General features: G+C 39.0%; 1 long non-coding RNA gene across 1 annotated transcript; it reads right to left on the bottom strand.

The window, feature by feature from the left end:
• Positions 1 to 670: 670 nt before the first annotated feature.
• LOC104315122 (uncharacterized) lies at positions 671 to 24,310 on the bottom strand. The gene is made up of 3 exons (XR_011329450.1): positions 23,806 to 24,310; positions 12,566 to 12,695; positions 671 to 8,920 (listed from the first exon to the last, which is right to left on the bottom strand). It is a non-coding gene; the product is annotated as an uncharacterized lncRNA (long non-coding RNA).
• Between the last annotated feature and the right edge of the window lie 8 nt (positions 24,311 to 24,318).

Raw genomic sequence — 24,318 nt, 5'->3', positions numbered from 1 at the left:
AGGAGCTCAGTGGGGAATCCTGGTGCCGGCGGGGCTTGTCCACTCACGTCCCCAAGCTGGGCACCGCTGAATGACATCCAGGTTCAGTGGCATTGTTGGGGGTGCTCAACAAAATGCTTTGTTTGTTTCAGAAGGATGAACATCTAAGTCAAATTAATAATTTCAGCAAAGTTGGAAGCAAATTTTGGTTAATTACAGTCTAAGGAAAAAAATATAACCTGTCAGGTTATCATTAGAAAAATGAGTCCTAAAATTAAACTTCCTATGGACAGGGTATCCAAGTGAAGAGTCAAATACACCTTGTTCTGTGGAGGCTTTAGAAACAGCACTTTGGGAAACCTTTCGTGTAGCTACAGGTATGCAAATGCCTAACTGAATTACGCAGGATTTACTGATGTAGCAGTTGCTCTTTTATTTGTCAGAAGAAATAGTTATGTTTAAACTAGTTCTTTGAAAGCTTTCAAACATTCTTTTTTGAAAATGAAGCAGAAACAGGTTTATTTGCTCTCTATAAATAAAGGTATGGTCAACTAGCAACACCCTAAGGATAAGTGGAATGCTTCCAAAGCCTTCAAAACAGGTAGCTAAGAAAAATAAGCCTGTTGTCATGAAGCTTACATTCACTACAAGATGTCTGAAACGCCTTTGCAAACATTTTAGGAGTCCACAAACAAAAATTAAAACTGCCTTTATATAACAGTATGTCACATTAGCTTTAAAACCAAATCTGACTGAAAGGATTCTCTTTCTCTCTGCTTCGTTTCTTTCTGGTAAGAAAAACCCAGCAATGGGTTTCTCTGGAATGTGATCAGTATAACAGAACTTTCCAGACAGTGCAATTGCTCTGTACCAACACTAATTTTCATCCTTATCACACAGGTCAAAAAGAAGCAAGAGAAAGGTGTGTGGAAGAGAGACCAAAGTCAGTCTAGAAGGTCTCTGGTTTTCACCCCTGATTGAGGGCAAGCTTGCAGATAGTCAACAGCTTCTCACCTCATTCCTGGTATCAGCAAAGGGATTGCATAATATTAGCACTTCTAATCTAAGTAGTAAATCAATACTTGGAGCCTTGTGGGTTGTTTATTTATATAGGAGCAGTGACTGCTGAAATCAACTATTTCCTTGATGCAGTCCTGTTTCTTTACAGAATGTGCAGTTAGAATCAAAACAACAGAAGACAAACTTTGTACACAAACTTTGCCATTTTGTAGCAAGCACTCTCCAAATAAAGTTGCCTCGGTTTTGTCTCAGGCTGGGAAAGTTTTAACGTGTTCCTTTTTCTTTTTTTTTTTTTTTTTAATTGTATTTCTGCTACTTCTCAATAAACTTGGAGCACATCATGAAAAAAAAAAAAAGCTGAAGCATGTTAGACCTCCACATTAACCCTGCTCATCAAGAGTAACATACTTTTGTTCACTCCAGGTCTTTTTAAACTGACTCTCAGGTTTTAAAAGAAAACACAACAAAACCAACATAGCAGTCAGTCGTACACATTTGGTGACACAGAGGATTATTGATCTCTCCAAGGAAGTGCATTTCAAGGAGGAATTTCAAATAGGGGGGAACTGAGGGATGGCCTATCAAATAAAGGGCAGGGTTTTAAGAGAAGGGGCCTACCTCCAAATGTATGAATTGTTTTGTTCTTTGATGCTTTTGTTCAAGCTAGTTCCATTCCCTTCTTACTCTTACACATGAAACCAGACTGGAAAATTATCTGCAAATCTGTTTGGAACAGTTGTCATAAAATAACCGATTTCTATATTTTACATAAAGAATAAAAAAATCTTTATCCCATCTAGTATCGATAGCCAATATACTGGGCCTTCTGGGGAAGGAGCAGGGGGAAAGTAGAGACAAAATTTGATAGGTGTTCTGAACTAAAAAACTTTAATCAATTTTGTTACCCTGATCTACACAAATATCACTTCTCATTCTGAGTCATTATGTAGAAAATGTTCAGCAACTTGCAAGCATTACGTAATTAAATCTTTGTTTTAAGCCATGTTCCATGCATGAAATAATAGAAACATGTACCTGCTTGCAGACATAACATTTGTATTCTGTTAAAACAGCACATTTATTACCTGCTCAGATTTGTGCAGAGTTTAGAGCTGCTTTCTTTTCCAGAGGTAATGCCTGACAGTAACTTTCTGCCTGCTTAGGCAGCAAGAGACAACTTGCTGTAGTATTACCCAGGTACCTATTATGCCCCACAACACCTAGATATCTGCAGCATTTCAGAGACTGTGATGTACTCAATTAATTCATCGGACATAGGAGGCTGCACTATGTATCAATATGTACAGCCCAGTAGGCTTCGAGATTCCATAGCCATGATAGCACACATATTCATGGGGTTGTGTTTGGATTTTGATTCTTTCATCCAAGGGAGCACCTAGATATTTAATGATCTTGGGTCAAATCAGCACTTCATAGACAGTACCACTGAGATCGGTAGGTTTGCACACTACATAAAGTCAAAGGAGAATGTAGTTTCAATGTTGTCTTACTGTACAATTTATGACAAAACTGAAAAGCTCCATCAGGAGCAGAGCTTTAGAGTATTAGATCCTAAATAGGATGCTGTATGGACATGGAATTTCTGACTGAAGAATATACATTTTAGGAAAGGAAAGCAGTATTGACAGAGGTATTTCTGATCTATACCATACTAAATCTAGGGAAAGATTTGGCACTCTATATTAAATTTTGTTGGTGCAAACAGTTACATGTCTTATTAGTAGAACATATGCAACTGTAAAATCATTAGATGGCTGTACAAAACAAAGTACCTAAAAATGATTTTCTGGACTTTAGAGGGAACTTTGAACAGTCATTAGAAGGAGGACTTTGAGTAGTTCCCACATAATGAAATATGGTCTAGTGCTGCCTAGAGACATTCAAAAGAAAGAAAATAAAATGCTCTAAAAAGGAAATGTTTTCTTAATTTTTTACAAGATCCAGCTTAAAGCACACAACCACAGTTAGCAATAGCCGCAACAGGCCAGGCTTACTATAAAGAGCCCATTAGATTAGTTTAGATTATGGCTAAAAATATGGCTAAACAATTGTCTTCTTCCGGTGTATTCCACACTCTTCTCATCAGGATCTCTTGAGTCATACAATTTCCTTTAAGGGAATCATAACATTTCAAACACTATGCTGCCCTAATTTAGTATGAAACCATTTGGGGAATTCATTAGAGCAAAGACTAAAATCCAGTAAGGACCTTGACCTCAGTAGTTGTTCTATTTACATATGCCACGGCAGAAGTTTGTCTTGACAGAAACAGCAAGGCCAACCTCCTAATCAATATTTCTTGCCATAATTAATTTTTTTTATTTAGAACCTAGACAGCAAAAAAAAATTACTTGTTCACCTTAACTTTATTCCAATTCGTCATCTGAGCTCAATTTTTATAAAAAACATGATACTCCATCAAAAAAATCATACAAGTCCGAATCATGTTATGTCTGTGGGCTGGCTGCTACTTCAAGTACATTTCTGAGAAATATCTAACAGGCGAGTACAAACAATATCTTCTGTTGTACTCCCATACAAATCATTCTCACAAGGAGCAGTCGCATGTGCACGTATTCCTCTGAATTTGTAATGTAAGAAGTAACATTGGTACGATTAGAATGACTCGACTTGTTGCTTATCTGTTTGTAGTCATTCCTGTAAGTTTTGGAGGCAAATATACATCAGTAGGTTTACATGAAGGACAGACATGACCTTGTGTCCAAAACATGTTTTGGTGCATGAAGGAATGCTTAGTCATTTTAGAATAACTGGCTCCCTATGTAACAATTTAACTATTACACAAAGATTAAATGGTGTGTTTCTTTGTTTATTGATGTTTCATTTCTTAAGGCAAAAACCATACATCAACTCATAATCCTTAACACTGACAGACTGCAAGCTCTTTTCTATACTTATTCACGTATAATCACATCTAAGACAAATTTCTGAAAATAATTTGGTGATAAATTGGCAATCTACTTACGCAAGTCTTATAAAGTCGTCTTGTTATTGTGAACTCCCTCATGTGATTTTTTTTTTAAAGAAACTGTAAATGACTCTTGGAACAACTGTTTCTATCATTAGATATCCCTACAAGAATCAGTACAAACTGATCCTGCTTTCATCAGGTATACTTCCTTTTTGTTTCAGATGTGCCCAGAAGGTAAAGTTACAGAGTCACAACACAAAACTCCAGCCCAAGGACAGAAAAATTGTATATGCTTTAACGCAAATAGGTAGCCTTCCAGTCTTAAAATATTCTACACATACTGTCTAAATTACAGCAAGCTGCCAGTCTGCCCTGACATGCTCCAGCAGTTCTGCTTCAGCATGTTCCTGAACTTGTAAGGGAGTCCTTACAAGACAGTCTTGCAGCTTCCATCCTTTCTGTCATGATTTACAAGATGGAGTACCTATAAGAATCTCATTCACCCAGCTTGTCAAAATGTCAGGATTTTGCTGGAATTCAAATTATGTTATTTTCATTCTGTCTTTGCAGCAAAACTTTCAGTCATATCTTGATTTTTCTAGCACAACCTCTTTCTTCAGAGGCTGATTGATCACTGCATTGTTTCCCATCAGTCCAACAGAATTGCCTCCACAGCACTGTGGACCATTGAAAAAAGAACACAAATTCCAGGAGAAGAGCCTTTTAAAATGTTATTTATGGACAGCTTGCAGTAGTGGTACAGACCCCCTCAGCAATTGCACATATTACACTGAACAAGTGTAATAAATGTGTATGATTTTTTTTTTCTTTGTCACCTTTCAGAAATCACCCACAAAACATTCCCCACATAATCCTTTCTCTCCAATCCACATACGTTTATACAGGCTCTTGCTTACATGGGCAAAGATGCCAGAGTAACCAGTTCTCACATTCCTAGTAGCATTTTTCAGTCAAAAAGTTAACATTTCCTTTGCATAGTAGCCTCATTGTCAGAATGTTTGGGTCTAAATTGATCTGTTTCCATTCATAAACTTTTGTGGTACACAAAATGTCTATCCATGAAAAAAACCAGAAATTACATACAAAGATGAGAAGTACACCTTAACACAGTGTCTTTCAAAAAGATATTTGAATTCTTACCTTAAAAAGTACTTCCCATGAGATCAAGGATTTGACTCAGTGCTCAGATCTGTAACATAAAAGCACTTTTAATGAAGAGTCCAGGTGAACTTCAATCTTTAACGCTATGGTAAAGTTAACAAAACCAGGACTGTTTTAAATGCTTGCACTTGTGACATTGACTTCCCTTTTGCTGTTAAAACAGAAGAGAATTCTACTTACACAATCAGTTTGTCATATCAGTAGCTGCTACCTACTTGTCCATGTTGTTCCTTGGGTTTATGCTTAGCGTCATATATGTAAGAAATATTTCTAAGAGAATATTTACACAATACTTCTAATGACTATGCTTTCGTTTCTGTCAGTAGTTCTATTATGAGTTGATTCCTGGAGTCAATTTTTTAATTGATTCACATGACACTATATATGCAAATTATTTGGAAAAATAATTGTTATTGTTGTAGTAGTTATGGAAGAGGTAAACGCTTGTAAATGAAACCTGGTTTGGAATATTCGCAGACACTGGAGTTGGGGTGGGGAATGGCTGCATTCTGAGGTCTCCTCTACTCCTGCTGCTCTTGTACTCAGAATTCAAAACTGACTGAAAGCAGACACCATCACATTATCTGTAATGATACCTGGTGCCAGCTCAGGTATCAGTATTACACACAGCTGACAAATACCACGATAACAGTTTCTTTTTGTTCAGGTGAATAGTATCACTTACAGACCGATTTTCTTACAGGACAATGATAGTTAAGAAAGATGATGCTGGGGGAGTTTCAGCTTTAGCCTACCTTGCCTAGATAATTTAACTTCTTCATTAATATACAATAGAAGCATCTTCAAATAAAAGACTTGTAGCAGCTTGAGAAAATTAGAAGGTAGTGCAAAAATAGGCAGGGTAACAAAAGGTACATTATATTTGCTAGACAAACAGCCTGAGCAATTCCATCTCTTACCAAGTTTTAGAATATTATTTTCATGACTTCTTCGAACTATATCACTAGGCTTAACAAGAGATGTTATTCTTCACAAACTTTGCCTTGCTTATCCCCTGATTATCAAGGCTACAAACAGCTCTATGGCTATTTCTTCTTTAAGCATTATTGATCAGTATTTACAGTAACACCCTTCAGGAGAAAAGTCAAGAGTAGCATAAGTCATAGGCCAGGACAATGGAGCACAGCAGTGGTAGCACCTTTCCTCTCTTCACAGTTTAAGTATCAGTTCGTTCTGCCTGTAGAGGTTGTTCAGCAAGCTCTGGAAATCTCAAGTGCAGAGTATGTAATGGAGGACTGTGCTAATTCTCAGAATTTAAAGGGTTGCTTAAAACAGTGCAGATATATTTCTAAGATGTGTTTTCACACCGTATTTATGTATGCTATGGTGAGCTCTGAACTCCCAAAATACCAGCTACACCTGTCTTGGGCTGGTGTAGTAATTTCATTCCTTCTTACGAGCAAATTTCTCATGTTAAAAAGTAAATTCTGTGATTTGGAGACTTACAAAGCACATAATAGAACATAATTTCACCCTTTCCCCTTTTTATCTCTGCTGTCTATCAAACTTTGTTTTATATCTGAACACACTCCCTTATAAAGTAATTTACTCTTGACTATTTCTTTTTCTTTATGAATCCAGCCTGCAATCTGCTTCCATTGAACTTAACTGCAACCTTCCAGTACCGTCACAGACTATATGTTTTATGTCCATATTCACCAGAGCAGACCTGGCTGGCTGGGAGGAGGGGGCAGACAAGCTTTGCAATGCTTTTTGTGCAGTTGGAGTGCAAACAGTTGGTTTTAAATGTTACAGAAGTGTTAAAACACCTTAAGCAGAAAGCTTGTCAAGGCAATTAATCAGGAAAGACCACGACTCAGCAGTCAGGTCCAGACCAGGGCTCCTCCTCTGCAGGACAAAAGACGTTGTCTGTCTTGTCCAATGACAGAAGCTACTTGTTTATACTGACACAATTCCAGCATCCCTGGGTTTTTTTGTTTGTTTGTTTGTTTTTCAATGAACTCCAGAAAAAGCAAGCATTAGCTAGAGATCGTGCGTAAAAGGGAAAAAGAAAAGGAAGTCCAGCAATGTCTTTTTAGATTAGAAACCTTCAAATATAAATAAAGGAAGAGTGCAGGTGTTTTAGGCTCCCATCCCATGAAAGCACCACTGGAAATAGGGCTGAGGCCACAGCCGTGCACAGCACATCCATACTCTGAAAGGACTTGCATTTGGACTCCTATCAGTGAGTAAGTGTGAACGTTAAATCACTAGAGCCTATTTTCAGAGATGTGAATGGGAAATATTTTAGAAAACTGTACCTGGAGGATCTGCAAGAGACAGACATAGTTTTTAGGTAGTATGTATGTATGTTGGATAGACTTTGCAAGCTACATTTCATTTATCTTTCCATAGCATAAACCGATCTTTATTCATCTGGAATTTTGGCATCACGTTTGACTCCTAAGAGACTTTCACTCAATGATTCATTCTTTGGGACACAGAACCTTTGTGTCAGATAGGCTGGCTTACTTTCAAAATTACCTGTTAATCTAGCCAAGTGGGGGGTTATTCCCTAAAATTAAATCATGTAAGTCATATTCCCCTGGGAAGCAATATCAAAGAAATGAAAGAGCAGAAAACTTCCTGATTCACCTTCCTCTCATCACCAACTGCAAATGTAGATTGCTTCCAGATTTTAATCCCTGTTATGTTATCTATTAAGGGGGAGAAAAGGAAAGTGGGCAGCAACACCACCATGCTTTAATGAGCTGTGAGTGTAGTGATTGGCATCAGTAATCTCCAATTTCTGCCACTAAAATAAACTGCTTATCCTTTCAATTTAGGGGTACTGGTAGCTCAAAGATGCTGTGAAAATTAAGTAGCTAATGTTAATAATAAAATTTAAAGATGCATGAAGTGGTTATTACAATGTGGACTGGGGAGAACACCCACTCTTGTGAATCACTTACACAATTGATCTGGTAGCTTTTCTCCTTAGACACTTGGGGAGACAAGGACTCAAATATCATCATGCCGAGTATGATGTAGAAACAAACCAACAAAACCAATGAGATAAATTGGATTGCCAAAATCCTCCCATTGTATTTTACTTCTAAAATTTTGAAGGGTAAATTTGAAATATTTTTGATGACTGAAAGTGGAGTGACATTGCTGACATGGCTGAACACTACAGAACTGCAGTAGCTATCTTTTCTGTTATCAATTCATTTTTATCTCATTTGATCTGATTGTAATTATGTGCCATTCCAGTACCAGTCTGAATGATACTATCATAAACCATGCTACTGAGGTTTGCTCTTCTCCTAATGTCTTTGTTCAGTCTATCCACAGTAGTACTGATGGCAGCCAAACATTTAACTATATGTTTTCACAACAGTGCCGGCAATACCTTGTAATTCCAGGTACCATCTTTTATTGAAATTCTTCTTAGTATTAGCCCATGAAGTACACAAAACACACAAAACATAGAAATATTGAAACACCTCTGACTTTTTTACCACAATTAGGAAGTCTGAAACTTCAACTTGAGCATTTGACACAACGTTGCTGAAGAGAGAGAATTAAAAGCTACATCCTTATTCATGTTACACTGATGTTCACTTCCTTTCCCAGAAATGGCTGACCACAGGAGAGAAAGCCTATAGACTGAAATACTGCTATGCAGAATAAACAATTACTCCTATGAACAGCAGATCTAATGAAGCCTACCTGGTTTTCTTTTAGTAGATTTGAATCCTTAGCTCTTTTTCTTCCATGGAGTCCTTGTTTAATAAGGGCTGACCTCTCATTGCACAACTTGTGCTGTGAATATAAAAGATCATTTAATATTATTCAACATTTCCATGACAAACCAGGTTGCCATGTGACTGTACATGCAAATCCTGTATATCTGCAATTTTGACCCAATGTCAAATTCTTTTCAAAAAAACAAATTGATCTCAAGTTTAAAAACACTCTCAGGCCTTTAACTAGGTAAGTCACATGTAGCTGTTTACACTGTTGACAGAAGTTAGCTGATAAACTTCAGCCCATGCAAAGGGTTAAAAACAATAAAAAGCTTATAAGGTGGGATACCTTTTCCCCATAGAGCTTTTATAGTGAAGTCTGGGGTCAGTCCTAGTTATCTTGTGAAAGAAGCTTTGTCCAATGCCTCGGTCAGGAAATTCAGCTTAGAAAAAACTGAAGCACCAGCATCCTTGTTCAAATTTACTCACAAAATTAGATTTATAATGAATGCTACTGTTTCTTCCTTTTCCCCATATTAATAGTTTCAAATATGAAATACTTTTATACTCTTCTCCAATACACTACAACAGCACTTGAAGTGCATAGAGTACTTGCAGTGTAGGGGAAGCACTACACACAGAAGTGACACTCTAATTTGTAAACATCTCCTTTTACTTCTGCAACTCGTTTAATGGTAAACCTATCACTTAATTAATTTCTGAGACTTCTATCCCATTTTCTCTTTTTTATGTAGTCAAACCAGCAAATGCTACCTCAATGCAATTCCTACCTCTTTATACCCTGTGCACAAAAATTTAGGACCTTTCAGAATTAATCTTGCAAATAGACATAATTAAACCTGGGGAAGTTACTACACAAAGCAAAGGAACAGATACTGCCACAAAAACAAGACTCAGTGAGAACTGGATCAGGCACTTAATGAGCTTCCATTGACTTCAGCAGCGTAGGGCTGTGTCCTTCCTAAGAGGCCATCAACTTATATGACTGAAATATTACCAAATATTATCAAATTAATCTCCAGTATAACTCCATTGACTTCTCTGGTGCTACACTGGGCACAAGTCTGGCCCACATGCTATAGAAAGTGTTGGCACAAACGTAAGGGAGTTCAGGAAAAATGGTAGAGGATTTGTGATGAACAGGAGGCTTAAACAGTTTTAAACCAAACACCCAAGATTTAACTTTAGACTAATTATTTTTCTATGGTGTAACTTAATGGCAATTCCTCTTAATACTGGATTAAAAAGTTTAAAATAAGCAAGCCATATTCAATGCCATGGGAGGTCTACAGTGATAATACCAATTAAGCCTAATAATCTCCTAAGTCTGTAGCTCTAAGACATTCCCCTGGGTGTTAGGTGATACTTTAGCCAAATACTGAAATGTGCGATTCAGGCAAATAAACAAATAAATAGTCAGAGCAAGATTAAAATGCCTGCCATTAACACAAAATAATCACAAATAAATGCTGCAAGTTTTTATCTAATGATTAACATATTCCCAGAAGGACTCCTGCTTTTTTCCCCACAGGCTAAGTGAGGAAATTGAACAAGGATGTGTAATATTCCATGATAACATCAAGATTTTTAGGCCTGTCTGAGACAGAATGGGTGCAAGTGCTGGAGCTGATGAGTGGACTTTCTGAGAATTCTTGTTCAAGGTATTTCAAAGCAAACTACCCCATTTGCAAAGAAGATATGAACCCTCGCCCTTTCCCTAACACACACCCCTTCTAAGGATCAGAGAAGAGAGGGGAGGGAAGAAGCACCTGGGAATTAAATTTCAGAATCTGACTGAGAATTTTAAAATCCTCGGTTCTACAAGGTTTAGACTACTACACTCTATTCCTTACAGTTTAGCCAAAATATGTCAGATTATTCAGGCCATTCAACATCCAAAAATATACTGTGGAAGCCTCTTGCTTCTGCTAATAGGCAGACGTATCTAAGTGTCTGTGTAGCAGTACTCAATCAGGATTGTCAAGAGTTAGATTTACTGTTTATTTTGACATTCTATTAACACAACTTGTATCTGTGCCTCAAGCTCTATCCCAAATTGCTAGTGAGTTGTGCTGCTTGCATCCTTTACTGATTTTTTTTTCCAAATGATCTTCCCCAAAACCACTCTACCTTTGTAGTATGGCAGTGACCAGTGGCACAGGTAATTTCCATTTCTTTGCTAAAAATGACCTGCTTCGAAGCAAGGAAAGGACAGCTGTTTAACAGCAGTAACCACTACAAGACTGGGAGCCTGACTTTTTTTCTCAAGAGGTGCAAACCCGGCTAAAATCAAGCAGGACCTGTGCTGCCACCTGCTGCGCAATCTTATTTATTTTTTGTTCTCAATTAAAAATGCAAGCAATTTTGCGACAAAAGATTCTATTGCAGAATGCAGGTGTCTAGCCTAATTTCTCTCATAAAAAATCCTCTAGAGGGGAGGAGTTAGACACATATGGGAATGGAGAAAAATGTGTCTTGAAGCATTTCAAAGTGTACACTCATAGTGCTTTCATGCAAAATCAAACAGGCGGGTGCCTCAGCTGAGAAGGTCACACACGTCTGCTCTGTGATATTAGTTTACATGTGCACTATCTGCATGTTTACAACCCAATCTACTTTAATCTCTACAAAATCAATAGTCTCAAAATACCAACTACTGCTGACATTTAAACTGTTTTACAAAGTATGTGAATAAATGCATAAGAACTATTTTTAACCCTACAGATAATATAAAGGTTTGGCTATGTGTTAATCATATTAAATTGCACTCATGTGCTTGACTGAAGGTCTTTTCCCTGTTTTTTTTTGAAAGAAAAGCAGAAGATTTGTGGGTTTTCCTTATTCACAAAACAGATAAGTTACCTCAGCTAAGAAATTTTCACATCAGCTGTATAAGGCTTCCCAGCAGACTTTCTTCAGTTACTAGATAAGGAGGCCACTACGTTTGTCTCTCTCAGAACTCTTCCACTCATCTGTTACTGAAACACAAAGATATCTAATGAATAAGAGGAATACTAGACTTGTGCAAAGCTCTTTTAATTCCTCATGAGAATTATTCTAGATAGGTGCAATATATTAAAGTTAAATACTGTCTTGAGGTGGAGGCAGGCAGAAATTGCTGAAAATAAAGCAGACTAGTAAAAATCTGTTGAGATCTATGTTGCATTCAGTACATAGACAGAACAATTTTCTCTGTTTGATCACTAGTGCCCCTACGCTCTCTATATTATTAAAACTTTTGGGGAAAAGATGGTGAGTTGACTAAAATATTGACAAAGGATAACTAAAAATACTTGGAAAACATTTGCAAGATCTTGAGAACAGAAAAAAAAATCACCATGTTTATAATAGTACATGTTTGCAGAAGGTATTTTGTTGCTGACAATGCCTCAGTGATTGGGTGTTTCTCCCCTAATGTCGCTGAAAGACTTGAAGCCCTTTTCAGAACTCACCCCTCTACCCAAGACAGGTTTAATTAGATCATTTGTATGAACTCACTTGCTCACAATGTTTCAAAGCAGAAAAAGCAAGTCTCAAAGGAGCTTTTTCATGCTCAGTGCTACTGCTGAATATCATATCTCAATTCCTCTTCAGTTCTTTTCTTCCAGAGTTCCAAGCCTCATAGTTTCTGCACAAACAAACTAGTTAGTCCAAACTTTGGTATTTGCTTTATACCTAAAAGCCAGGATTGTAGCTCTACCTGGATGGCTTTTCAAGTACTCTCTCTTGAAAAATGGTTGCTCTTGTCCTAGATCTTCTCACAGGGTTTCCTAGTTCCAGATGACTTCTCTAGGCTTGTATAGACTTCTTTTACAGGAAAATAAACATTTCTGCAAGAGTGCACATAATGAGAAAATTAGAACACTAATGTCAAGCATCAGTCTTAATAAGCTCTATACTAAATGTACACATTGCATTTACAGATGCAGTACCATGAAATACAGGGCATCTATCCCCTTCTTAAACCTTTTCCCCACTTATCTCCTGGGATAATACGTATATAGTACTGCCTAACCCGGAGCCTGTTTCCAGACTCTTCTTCCAATGAAGGTTTCAAAAGCTCAAACAGGGCTACATGTTTCAAGTGACTGATTTAAGTCACAGTGCAATTTTTGCTTCATATTTTAATGGGAGCTGGAGAAGACCTGCCAACTAGCAAAACTGTCCAACCAAAAGATACTAAAGAATTGTGGGAGGACATCAAGATCTCAACAGAGACATCAGTGCTTTGGTGTGAATGTTGCACTGTTGTTAAAATCTACTCTGTATTGGTAGAATGCTTTGAACTTGATCTTGCACCACGCAAATAATTTGTTCACCTCTGTCAGGTATTTTTGGGGAACGAAGTCAGATTCCGACATATTACAAAATAGTTCTCAGAATACAAGGAATTATTTTGATAGTACCAACTAGACAGCACTGATTATGCTGCACTTTCTTCCATATTAGTATCACCTCCCTGTCAAGTAATAGCAGGTAGTCTTCTCTATCCACAAGATACCAGTGAAAATACCTTCAGAGGTAAAGATAGCAATTATATAGATACCAAGTATGTTTTAAATATACCTTATTTCATTTACATGATTTGCAGATACCTCATGGCATTAGAGAAATAGGAGAGGGCATTACACTGAAGGTTTTAAAGAAACTTTTGAGAACGCTGTACCTTATTCTGCTTGTGTGATTTTTCTTTGCTTATCTAGGTGACATTTGTGCTCTTTGGACTTTATAAATGTCAGCAAACAGATCTGAAAAACATGAATAACTTGAAATGTTTCAAGCTGCGATATAAATATTTTTGTTACTTCTTTACCCCTTTATTGGATAAAGTTTTCAACCACATGCTTCCAGAGGTCTGGCCACTCCTTTGAGCTATGCACCCACACCACAGTTTGTGCTTATCCCTTTTTCTCTGTTTCTAGTAAAGAAGGCTTTAGGGAAATAATTTGGGTACCTCTTTTCACCATTAGTCAGAGTTTCTAAATGGAAAAATCTCTTACTGAGTCCAATGTGATCTACTGGGTACAACACCTGTACTGAATACCTTAGCCCTGACCCCCTGTCTGAGCAGGAAAAGATTGTCAGGGTTGATATTGTGGAAAATGTCTTCCCAGCAATCAGCCAGAGGAGAAAAAAAAAAAAAAAACAACTAGCTCTGAAGCATGAGGCATACCATTAGCCAAGCTGTTAAAATGCTCACAGGTAGATAAGCCATGAATCCTGATAAATTTAGAGAGCTCTGTGGTAAATATTTCTAAGATTTATGAAAGAGAATAAAAGGGGCTGAGCTATCTGGAGATCACAGACCTGAAAAGGAAAAACTCTTTTGCCTTCCCTGCTCTATTACTGAAAACTGTTAGCAAGCATCCACTGATGTAGTATGAATAAAGGACTCATCTGAATACTGAGATGAGAACATAAGCAGAGATACTAAATCTGCATAAGATACTTATTTTCTTGTTTCCTTCAAACACTGTGCATTACATTGGCCTAAGAAAAAAAAACTCTTACATTTACACATCAACTCCTTTCAAAAAAAATGCAATCCTTATACATTTCAAGAAAACTTAATTCAAGTTATTTATCACTAAATTTCAGTCCAGTGACTGCTGCAGTTTAAAGCTGGTTCCTTCCTACCCCATCTCATTAGAGAACTGCAAAACCTATCTCCCTCTTTCAGCTCCAACAGGACAGAACACAATTCCTGCCTGCCTTCTGCAAACATTGACAACTTTTTCCAACATTTGTTCTGTCAATGTATGAAGTCTTAAAAAATGCTTGGTGTGCCTAGGCCCCTGCCAAGCCCTCAGTGACCAAATGCCCTGTCACCATGCCTTTTGCAGAAACAGGCATGTATTCTTGGTATTTGAAGTAAAACTCCCTTACAGAAGAGCATCGTGTCTCATGCAGGTGTCTCGTGTATCATTAGAACACAACTAGTCCAATTCTTACTATTTCATTTCCTATGTGTACAAAAGTAGTGAGAACAACAGTGAGATAAAACCACAAAAATTGTCCTGCTACTGAAGAATAAAGGGTGGTTCGTTTTTTTTTTTATTGTGTTAGTTAATAGAGCATTATAATGAGCATTTAAGAGGGTGAACAACCACTGGAGGGCTCATTCTTCTGTAGAGTCATTTTAACAAAATGCTGAACTAAACCTTTCAATAACAAAGAATATAAACGTGACCTCTGTGTTGTGTGAGGCTCCTACACTTTATGAAATGCATGAATTTGCACAGAAAACATCTGAGTATACCCATTTTTCCTCAATAACTTATTAAAACAAACTCTAAAGACATGCTTCACTGTGGTCTTCACCATGGGCTGCAGGGGAATCCTCACTGACCCGGGTATCTGCAGGGTTATTTCTCTCACATATTCTCACTCCTCTCTCCTGGCTGCTGTTGCGCAGCAGTTTATTCCCCTTCTTAAATATGTTATTGCAGAGGGGCTACCATCATTGCTGATGGGCTCAGCTTTGGCCAGCAGCGGGTCCATCTTGGAGCCGGCTGGCATTGGCTCTGTCGGACATGGGGGAAGTCTCTGGCAGCTTCTCACAGAAGCCACCCCTGTAGCCGCCCTGCTACCAAAACCTTGCTGCACAAACCCAATACAAGGGTATAGGAGCAGCCTTTTGGTATTTTACAGCATCTATTTTCATGTATTATATTCAACAGAAATGTTAAAATGTGTGACTGGTATCCCTGTATGCTAATAAATGATAGGAGGATCTAACAGAACCCATGTCTGGCTCAGAAATCTTTGCGAAAACTGTACACTGCCTGATGTATCGCTGTAAAAGCTGAGGTACTGAATGCCTCCTCCCCAAAATGTCAAAAGACATAAAAATACACAGTGATAACACAATAATATGTCACAATAGACCTGATCATATACTATTTCAAATACAAGTACAAATTTCATACAACTTAATTAACCAGAGATTACATCATGTAATAGTTGTCCTTCCTACCTTCTGTTTTGTTTCTGAGACTGGAATTACATTTGTTTCACATTATGTTAAGTATAGCGGTTCCCTGATTTTGAATACCAAATGTCGCTGTGGTATTAATAATAAAGGTAAATTCCACACAGCAGCTTAGGGAAGACACAAATGTTCAGAATCTCTCAGGCTGAGATTCGTAAGTAGTGACAGAGTGTCTCATAATCAGAATTTAGATTTCAGTTTTTAAGACTGAACTCAGTCTTAAGTAAAAGGGTTTTCAGTAAGTCTTTATAGATGTCAGTGTGCCCCATAAACTACAGCAAAACAGAACAAAAATAGAAAGCAGATTCTTCTCCCTGCAGATTTATAGAATCACATACCTCGTACATATACCAGTCATAGCTAAAATCAACTCTAACAAACATGAACCAGGCTAACAATTCTTGTAAAACTAATATGACAATCAAATTAATCAATTATTTCATTCATTGACTTCACTTGTTTTTCTGAGACATCAGCATGAAAAGTATCTTGTAGTTTACCTATAGATATTTCAGAGATCACCTTCCATTTGGGTCTGGTTCACTGAAAGACTGGCTAAGCGTCATTAGGGAATTTATTGAATTGTTGCAGTTATAAGCATCTATAAGCATGCATTATATTAATATAATATTTTGACTTGGAAGGCAACAGTGGGAAAAGTGCTGTTAAGGCTGACCTTCCAAGAAAAAGAGTTTGGGTGGTTCTTTGTGAAATGCCTTTTATTATACTTAGCAATATTATGGTGCTAGCACTGGACATGAAACAAAGCAAATGCCTTGAAAACTGAAAAATGGCTAAACAATACAGGGGACAAACACAATAGGGAGTGACTGTTATTGAGCACTTTAAGGCATAAAATGTTTAGTTACTGATGTGTGAAAAGAGCGGTCATCTTCTTTCTGTTAGTTCTCAAGATACTTAAAGTTTAAGAACACATAAATAACATCTGGATGGAAACTTTGATTTTCTTAAGAACACGACTTATATGTTTTATAGCAGATCCATTTTTTTTCACACTCACCTTAACAAAAATATTTTTCCCCAAGCTCCAAACAACTTCAGAAAATGCCTTTACTCATTTAGCATATGAACATACAAAGAAACTTTTATCACCATTTCTCAGATGTATCCTCAACCTGTATTACCATTCCTGACAGTACTGTTTGACCTTTTAACTTCAACATGGGTACAGTAATTAATATGCAGATGAACTGTTAACTATGATTTCCTTTATCTCAAAGCAAGCCTCACACATTCATGATATTTCTGCATTTCTCCCTGCTTTTACATCCAACTGGTTTTGTGTCTATTAATATTGCAGCTTTTTATATAAGGGAAAAAAATAAGTCAAATACTGCAAACATGACAGAAATGTGATTCAACGAAAAGCTGGCTCACACAGTTTTCATCTAACAAGTTTCTGTTGGTGGTTTATATAATTATTTTCAGTCCATCAGATTAAAACCCATGAAAATGTGATATGCTTTCTAAGCTTTTATTTTGAATGGCTCAAGTTGACATTTACTTTTTTTCAGTATTGTCTAGCATATGTTCTAGCTAAATTAGCTGACAGGGAGAGATATGATAAATGCAACAGCCTTTCATCTTTCTCTCAAGAAAATTCCTTGAGAGGAAATCAGCAATTACACTACCACAAGCCTTGCTTTAAATTCATAAAAAATACATGTAAAGCAACTGACTAAACAGAAGAAAGTCAGAATAACTGATAGAAGAATCTCTATGAACCTAGATTTGTGGCAAGAAAAAAAGAAAAACAAACAACAAAATAACAACAAAAAAAGCCACCCTGTACTGAGTGGCTTACCAGACTGAATTTTTCCAGGTGGTTGCCCTATAGGCACTTCTGGTTGCAAATGTAGTTTTCAAAATGTGAACTGTAGATAATTCAACACGAAAAAGTATAGTACCTATAAGCACCTCCTTTTCTGGGGGCAGGGAATATTTACTCTAGGGATTAATGACAATATAACCACTAGCTCTTGATTATTTCACTTGCTGATATCATCATTCAAGAAGAAAGACAGGACCTTACTGATTTGCTGGGAGGCATAGTCTTGTGCCCTAGGAGGGAGAGTGCTGATTTTTTTGCCAAAACTTGACAATGAACCACCAACCTGAACATGATCTTTTATAAGCTACATACAAAACCTGGACGATTTAGTCAGTGTAGGGGAGCAATTTTTCTAATTCGTGAAGGGAAGAAGGTACATTTGATTTAATTCCTGGGCTACAAGGAATGCAGCAAGAAGGCCAGATGAAACGTGGAAAGAGGTAGGATGTTAGTAGAAAGCCAAAGAGACTCTGGTTTCTATTTTGTACAGACACAAGCCTTCTGGTTTACAAGTCTAAGCAATAGAAATGTTGTTGCTTTCTGCACACATGACTTGACTACATTCATGCTCATAGTCTGCAAGGGCTGCCCAGTGGCTATTCCAAGTCTCATTCTGACTGCTGAAAGCATACTTCAGATGGCAATACTGTGTCCAGGACTGTTCTTTGGGCAAGAAATAACAGACCAACAAGGAGTCTCAACCCAGCTTCCATTTTAAACTTATGAGAGTGATAAATTCATTGCTGACTCTGACTCCATTTGCATCTCCAAAGATCATCAGATCAAAGACCCTGCATGTAATGTTCACATTATTTTGTTAAAAAAACTTGTAAATAAGCAGCAGTACTTTAACTGGCCACCTAATCCCAACTCTTTGCAAAACCTGTCCCCATTCCTGCTTTTCCCTTCAATCCAGGTGCCCTCTTTCCTTCCTGTTTTAGGTAGGCAATTCTCATTTCCTTCCTAGTTCCTACGTCTGCAAGTAGGAATTCACACAAGGCTCACTTCTCACTATCTAGACCAAGCACATAAAACTACAATAATGCTAATTTGCAAGCTGAGGGAACAAAGCCAACTGTTGTCCCCAATGCACAGCCAAACTTGCAAGACTGTGTCACTCATGGCTGACCAGTAATAAAGGTGGGAGAAGACAAGACGAAATGGAAGAGAGGATAAAATGGAAGAGTTGCAGATATAGCAAGGTGGGAAGATTTTTTTGGTTCAGTTCTGATTGCCACAGACTATGTGAAATTAGACAAGACACAATCGCTTTATGCTTCAGGTTCTTTGAAAAAACAGGACTAAAACCCCTTCTTCCCTACGCTTTGAAGAGATGCATCAGCTCCAAAACAACAGACTGGTGTCAGAGGACAGTGAGGGGAATGTGCTCAGAGATCTGACAATTGCACCCAGCTCCAACCGTTATTAAGATGACAGTCCCTCTCAGGTTTTGGGGGTTTTTTTAGCTTTACATTAGTACCCACAATATAATGGATTTTTTTCCTAAAGCTGTGGTCATCTGTTTTTGCATAATACATTATGAGTTATAAATAAAGGATTAATCATTCATCCTGACACTTCAAACAATCTAGTTTTCCATCAGCTAGAAGACCCTAATAAACTCCTAATCACTAGAATTTTTTTTATTACTTTGTGCATAAAAATGCACAATAAATTACAGCTTCACTGTTAGAGTAACTCTGCTGATGTCTTCAGCTACACCTGTGAATGTTGTTACTCACCAGAAACATTTCAAGACTTAAAATATTATTTTACTCTGTTGCTCATTTTGTTTGTGGGTTTTCTTTTTTTTTTTTTTTTTAAACAACTCATACAACAAGGACACACAATTTCTAGTAAATCTACAGGTGTAACTACATACTGATGTGTAGAATCACATTTCTAAAGTACAGCAATATAGCTTGATGTTGAGGAAAGGTCTCAATTTATACACTTAAATTCATCGGATTTGAGGACAGGCTTAAGCTAAGCACGTGCTTAAATGCTTTTCTCAATAAGAATTCAGGTCTTTTAGTCCCTCTGCTTTGGAGTTCAACTTCCAATGCTTATTGATGATATCTACCACATACAAACAAGACTTCAGGCCTTGCCTTTATTTCCAGGCTTACTTAAGATGGAATTTGCAAATGATACATTAGGGAGAGACAAGATGCAGAGTTCTATTTTACAGGGGGAGCAACATTACATGAGCTGACTTTGAATTTCATACATTGCCAGGGAGCAGCGAGAGTGGGGCTGCTCCACCGAGGCAGGAGCCAAGGATGACCACGCACGGGTAGGGAAGCGACCTTGCCAACAAGGCTGCAATCCCACAGCACCGAGACAGGCCAGCAGAACCGGGCTGGGGACGGCAACGGGTTCCGTTGAGAGTCCAGTGATCATTAGAGAAATGAGGGCTGGCAAGTCAGGTCCAAGGCCGGTGCGGGAGGCCCAGTCAACAAGTCGGGAACTGCCAAGGACAGAGCTGAGGACGGAGGTCTGCCTATGGCACAGCTTGGGGGAGGACTGGGGTCCAGAGCCAACACGGAGCTCCCAGCCAGATCACCTGCGAGTAGAAGCCCCACACAAGGCTGCTCTGGGCGGTTAAGGACTACTGGTACACCCAGGGCCCTGGCATTTCTTCATGGATTAACGTTAGATTTCACCATTTTTATATTTCAAGAAGCCTCTGCCAGAAAAATAAATCTCACGTTAGATACAAGAACAAGCCTCAGGCTCTTGTGCAAGCACTTTAGTTACGGGAATTTATTGCTTTTAGAGAATCATTTCTATTGACATAGGAGATATATGTGTTTACAATGGAACTTAGAGCCTAATTTACTCAGTGAAAGGATGAGAAGAAATGGTTAACAAACAGAAAAGAGCAACGGCTTAGCATTCAGTCAATAATACTAAATTGTTATTTGCAGATTTCAGAGTGCTTTTCAAAGAAGCTGAAGAAACTGAAAAAGAGAGAATAAAGGAACTGTGCCTAAGCCAGCCAGCAGATCAAGATCAGAGAACCAGATCTTTTGTATTTATAGTGGGTCACAATCTGAACATGAACTAATGATATTGTGCTGTTGCAAAGAAATCTCGATCGTACCAGGATGTCCAGTTTTATACCAACTATGTTCCTTCTTTCTAATGAGTGGGAAATCACAGCAAAACAAGAAATCAGCAGGTCGCCATGACCCAAAGTAGGATCAAATAGACCAGCAAAGTGCTCCAGGTTACAACTACCTCTGGAATTATAACTGTAATGTTAATCAGTTTCCTCATACAGTCAACCACATAGCCCCAGAAAAGCTTATGGTGTAAGACAGTGTGCGAGAAAATGAGTAGCAAGGGGAAGAGGAAAGGCAGGGATTATTTATACCAGGCAGCTTATACCAGTATAATGTGGTGAACTATGATGCAAGTTGATCTTACTGAATATCTTCTTTATTTTTTTAAAAAAGCATGTTTCCGAATGGTCAAGACTATTTTAAAATTTAATCCTGTCCCCCTCAGCTTTGCGTCACCTGCAAAATTAATAAGTAGGTTCTCTGTTCTGTTATTTACATTGTTAATAACAAAAAGACCCAGACTGAAGACAGGCTTTAGGAACCCAGCAATATATTCTTTCCTTTTGACAGTGAACTACTGCTTGCTATCCAGTCAGTTTTGTATAGACCTTAGAATACATTTACCCAGACCGTATTTCTCTTTTTAACGAAAATGTCATGTAAGTGTCAAAAACCTAATCAAACTGACAACAGGCGCTGTCCTATCCACAAGGCCTGTTCCTTACTGGAGGAGAAAATCAAGTTATCTGGCGTGATTTATTTTTGACAGATCCATGTTGAATGCTATCATTCCCTGGCTATCATCTAGGTGCTAATAATAGTTTGTGAGGTTATTTGTCCTAGGATTTTTCTGGGCATTTAAGCTAATTACACTGATTGAGCTGTATTTCTCTGGCTCCATCCCCCCTTTGATAGCAGCCATTTACAGTTGCCTCTTCTGGTTTTTCAGCATCTCATTCACCTTCTTAGTTCAGCCAGTTCCTTAACTGTCTTTCGATCATGCTCACTAGACTCAAACAATTTGAATACCTTTGGTTTATCTGAGTGCTCCTAATCTGTTGTTTACCTACTCTGGGCTGAGCTAATTTATTCTCGGCATCACCAGTCCTAACTATCTGCTTGCCTGTGATCTTTTTTGGAAGTCTGATACCACAAAAGCACCAATCACTTCAGCTTTCTTTATAATTTGTTGAGAGATTTTCTTCTCTGTTGAGTAGTGGATTAATCTTTTTTCTCTGTCTTCCTCTTAGTATGAATATACTTATGGAGCAATTTTTACCTGATAGCTCTTGATAGTTCATTTGTTTTGCAGCATACTTTTTTTTAGTCTTTCTTTCTTATTCTTATTAATCTGACCTGTCTTCCTTTGTATTTTCTTCATGTGCTTAAGGTCAACAGAGACCTCATGATGTGGTCAAGCTAACCTTAGTATTATTTCTATTCTACTCATAACTGAGATAAATGCACTCTTTGAATTATTTTTCTAAAGCATCATTCCTTTTCTTAACTCCTTTCTTTAGACTTACTTCCTATGAGGTCTTAACTATTAATTGCTTAAGTCTTTAGCTTTCATGACATCTGTTTTTATTTAGCTGTTCTCTTTCCTTCCTCTCCTATGGACAACAAACCGTCATTTTGCAAATGTTCTTCTTTGCGGGCAAAATACTGCCCACTTTCACGTTCTCAGCCAGTTACTCTTCACTGGCATTCTCTAAAAAAGATACCGACCCACCCAATGAAGCCCTCATATTCTTGTGGCTAGTCCATGTTCTAAAGAAATCACTACATCTGAGATACCAATACTTGACATCATATTGCTGTTCTAATTATAGGTCTTTTTCACTCCACCAAAGAAAAGCTCAGGAAAGCAGAAGTCCGAGAAGCAGACCACAGACCACTGCAGAAGGCGAGACACTGAGTGAAATGCAAAGGCAAGGTCTAAAGCTGCCTGGGACTGCTTTTAGCAGCAGCTGTCCTCTTGTGTGTGACTGAGGGAGTGGAAAGGGAAAGATCTGTTCCAGGTTGTTCACAGCAGCAGACAATCCAATTGGTAGACCCCTTGAGAGCAAATACTCGGTGCTTATCTTTTGTGAGCAGTATTTCTGTATTTTAGAAATAGAGGAAGAAAAGAACTGCCAAAATATTGGTGTCAGTGCTGAGCTGCTTGTTTTGAGTATTCAGGCTGTGAAGCAGGTTAACGCAGCACGTTTGTGTTGCAGGTGTGTGCATGTCCAGTTAGTGCGGAAGGCATTTGCAGGAGGTTTGTGCCTATTCAGGTTGTGCATCCGGTTTCTGCACATTCACTTTCCGCAGCAGGTTTGTGCGTAATTAGATCAACAAGAGGTGTTGTAATGAATCAACAATGGCTGAGAAAACAGCAATTTGTAGAAGAATTCTTATCAAGCTCTAATTGTGGAAAGGAGCCCTTGAAGATCTTGGAAAAGCCTGGTGGGTCCCCCTTCTTACCCAAAAAAGGAGAAATTTCTTTCACAGCAGAATGGCATGCACATACTGCCTCCAGCTTTACAGTCCAGGTGTTGCTGCCTCCCCATCTGTATGGAAATCACTTTGACTCAGCCAGTAGAGGTACCTGCTTGGTCTTTTCAAACTTATTTGTGGAACTGAGCTTTTATTTTCAGTAAAGCAGGCTCAACAGTTTGGCCGGTGACGGTGCTGCCGTCGTGCTGTCCTGCAGAGAAGGGCAGCCCCGTAACGGTCAGGAGAGCGACATGCTACGGGCAGGGTACGTGAAATGAAATCTGTCGTACGAGACAGCTCTCGGGTTATGTTCGTTCGTGGTTCTAACTACCTTGCCAACATCCCCTTAACCCACTACTCTATCTAGATCTCCACCTGCCTTTGCCTTTCACGTAGAAACAAAGAGTTCCGTATTTGCAGTACAGCCCCTTCACAAAGCCACAAACCGGCTGCACCCAGGAACCAAACCCGGCCTCCGCTGCACCAGGCGCGGTTTTGCACACACGCTTGCACACGCACACAGCGGGGCACGGCTGACAGCGCACACTTACCCCCACCGTCAGGCCGGGGCGGGGCTGAAGCCCCTCTCAAGTTTGGCCCTTTGCGGTGCGCCGTGAAGAACGCAGGCCACTGCCATTTCTTGGCCGGCGAATCCCACCTGCGATGGCACTTGAGAAACTAGTTTATCAAGTTAAGGCCGCTGGTTGAGTCGAGTCGGCAAGCCGCGGCGCGGAGAGGAAGACTACCGCCGGCCCTTTACTTCCTCTCGGCCGGTGGCACTGAGGGGAGCCGGGCGGGTGGGGACGCCAGGCCGAACCGCGGGCAGCTGTGCGGAGGAGGAGGAGGAGGAGGAAGAAGAAGAAGGGGAGCAGCCGGGCGAGAGGCGAGGCAACAGGCAGGAGGAAGGCGAGGACGCGGAGGGCGAGGGGAGCGCAGCCCGCCGAGGGAGCGGCGGCCGCGGAGGTGAGGGGAGGCGGTGGGGAACGAAGGCAGCAGCCGCGGGAGGCGGGAGCAGCCGGGGCGGAGGGAGGAGCGGGCGGCCGGGCGCAGCCAATTCGGGGGGC

Source organism: Haliaeetus albicilla, chromosome 23 (assembly GCF_947461875.1).
Source record: "Haliaeetus albicilla chromosome 23, bHalAlb1.1, whole genome shotgun sequence".
Lineage (NCBI taxonomy): Eukaryota > Metazoa > Chordata > Aves > Accipitriformes > Accipitridae > Haliaeetus > Haliaeetus albicilla.
This window is presented reverse-complemented; position numbering and strand designations above follow the sequence as displayed.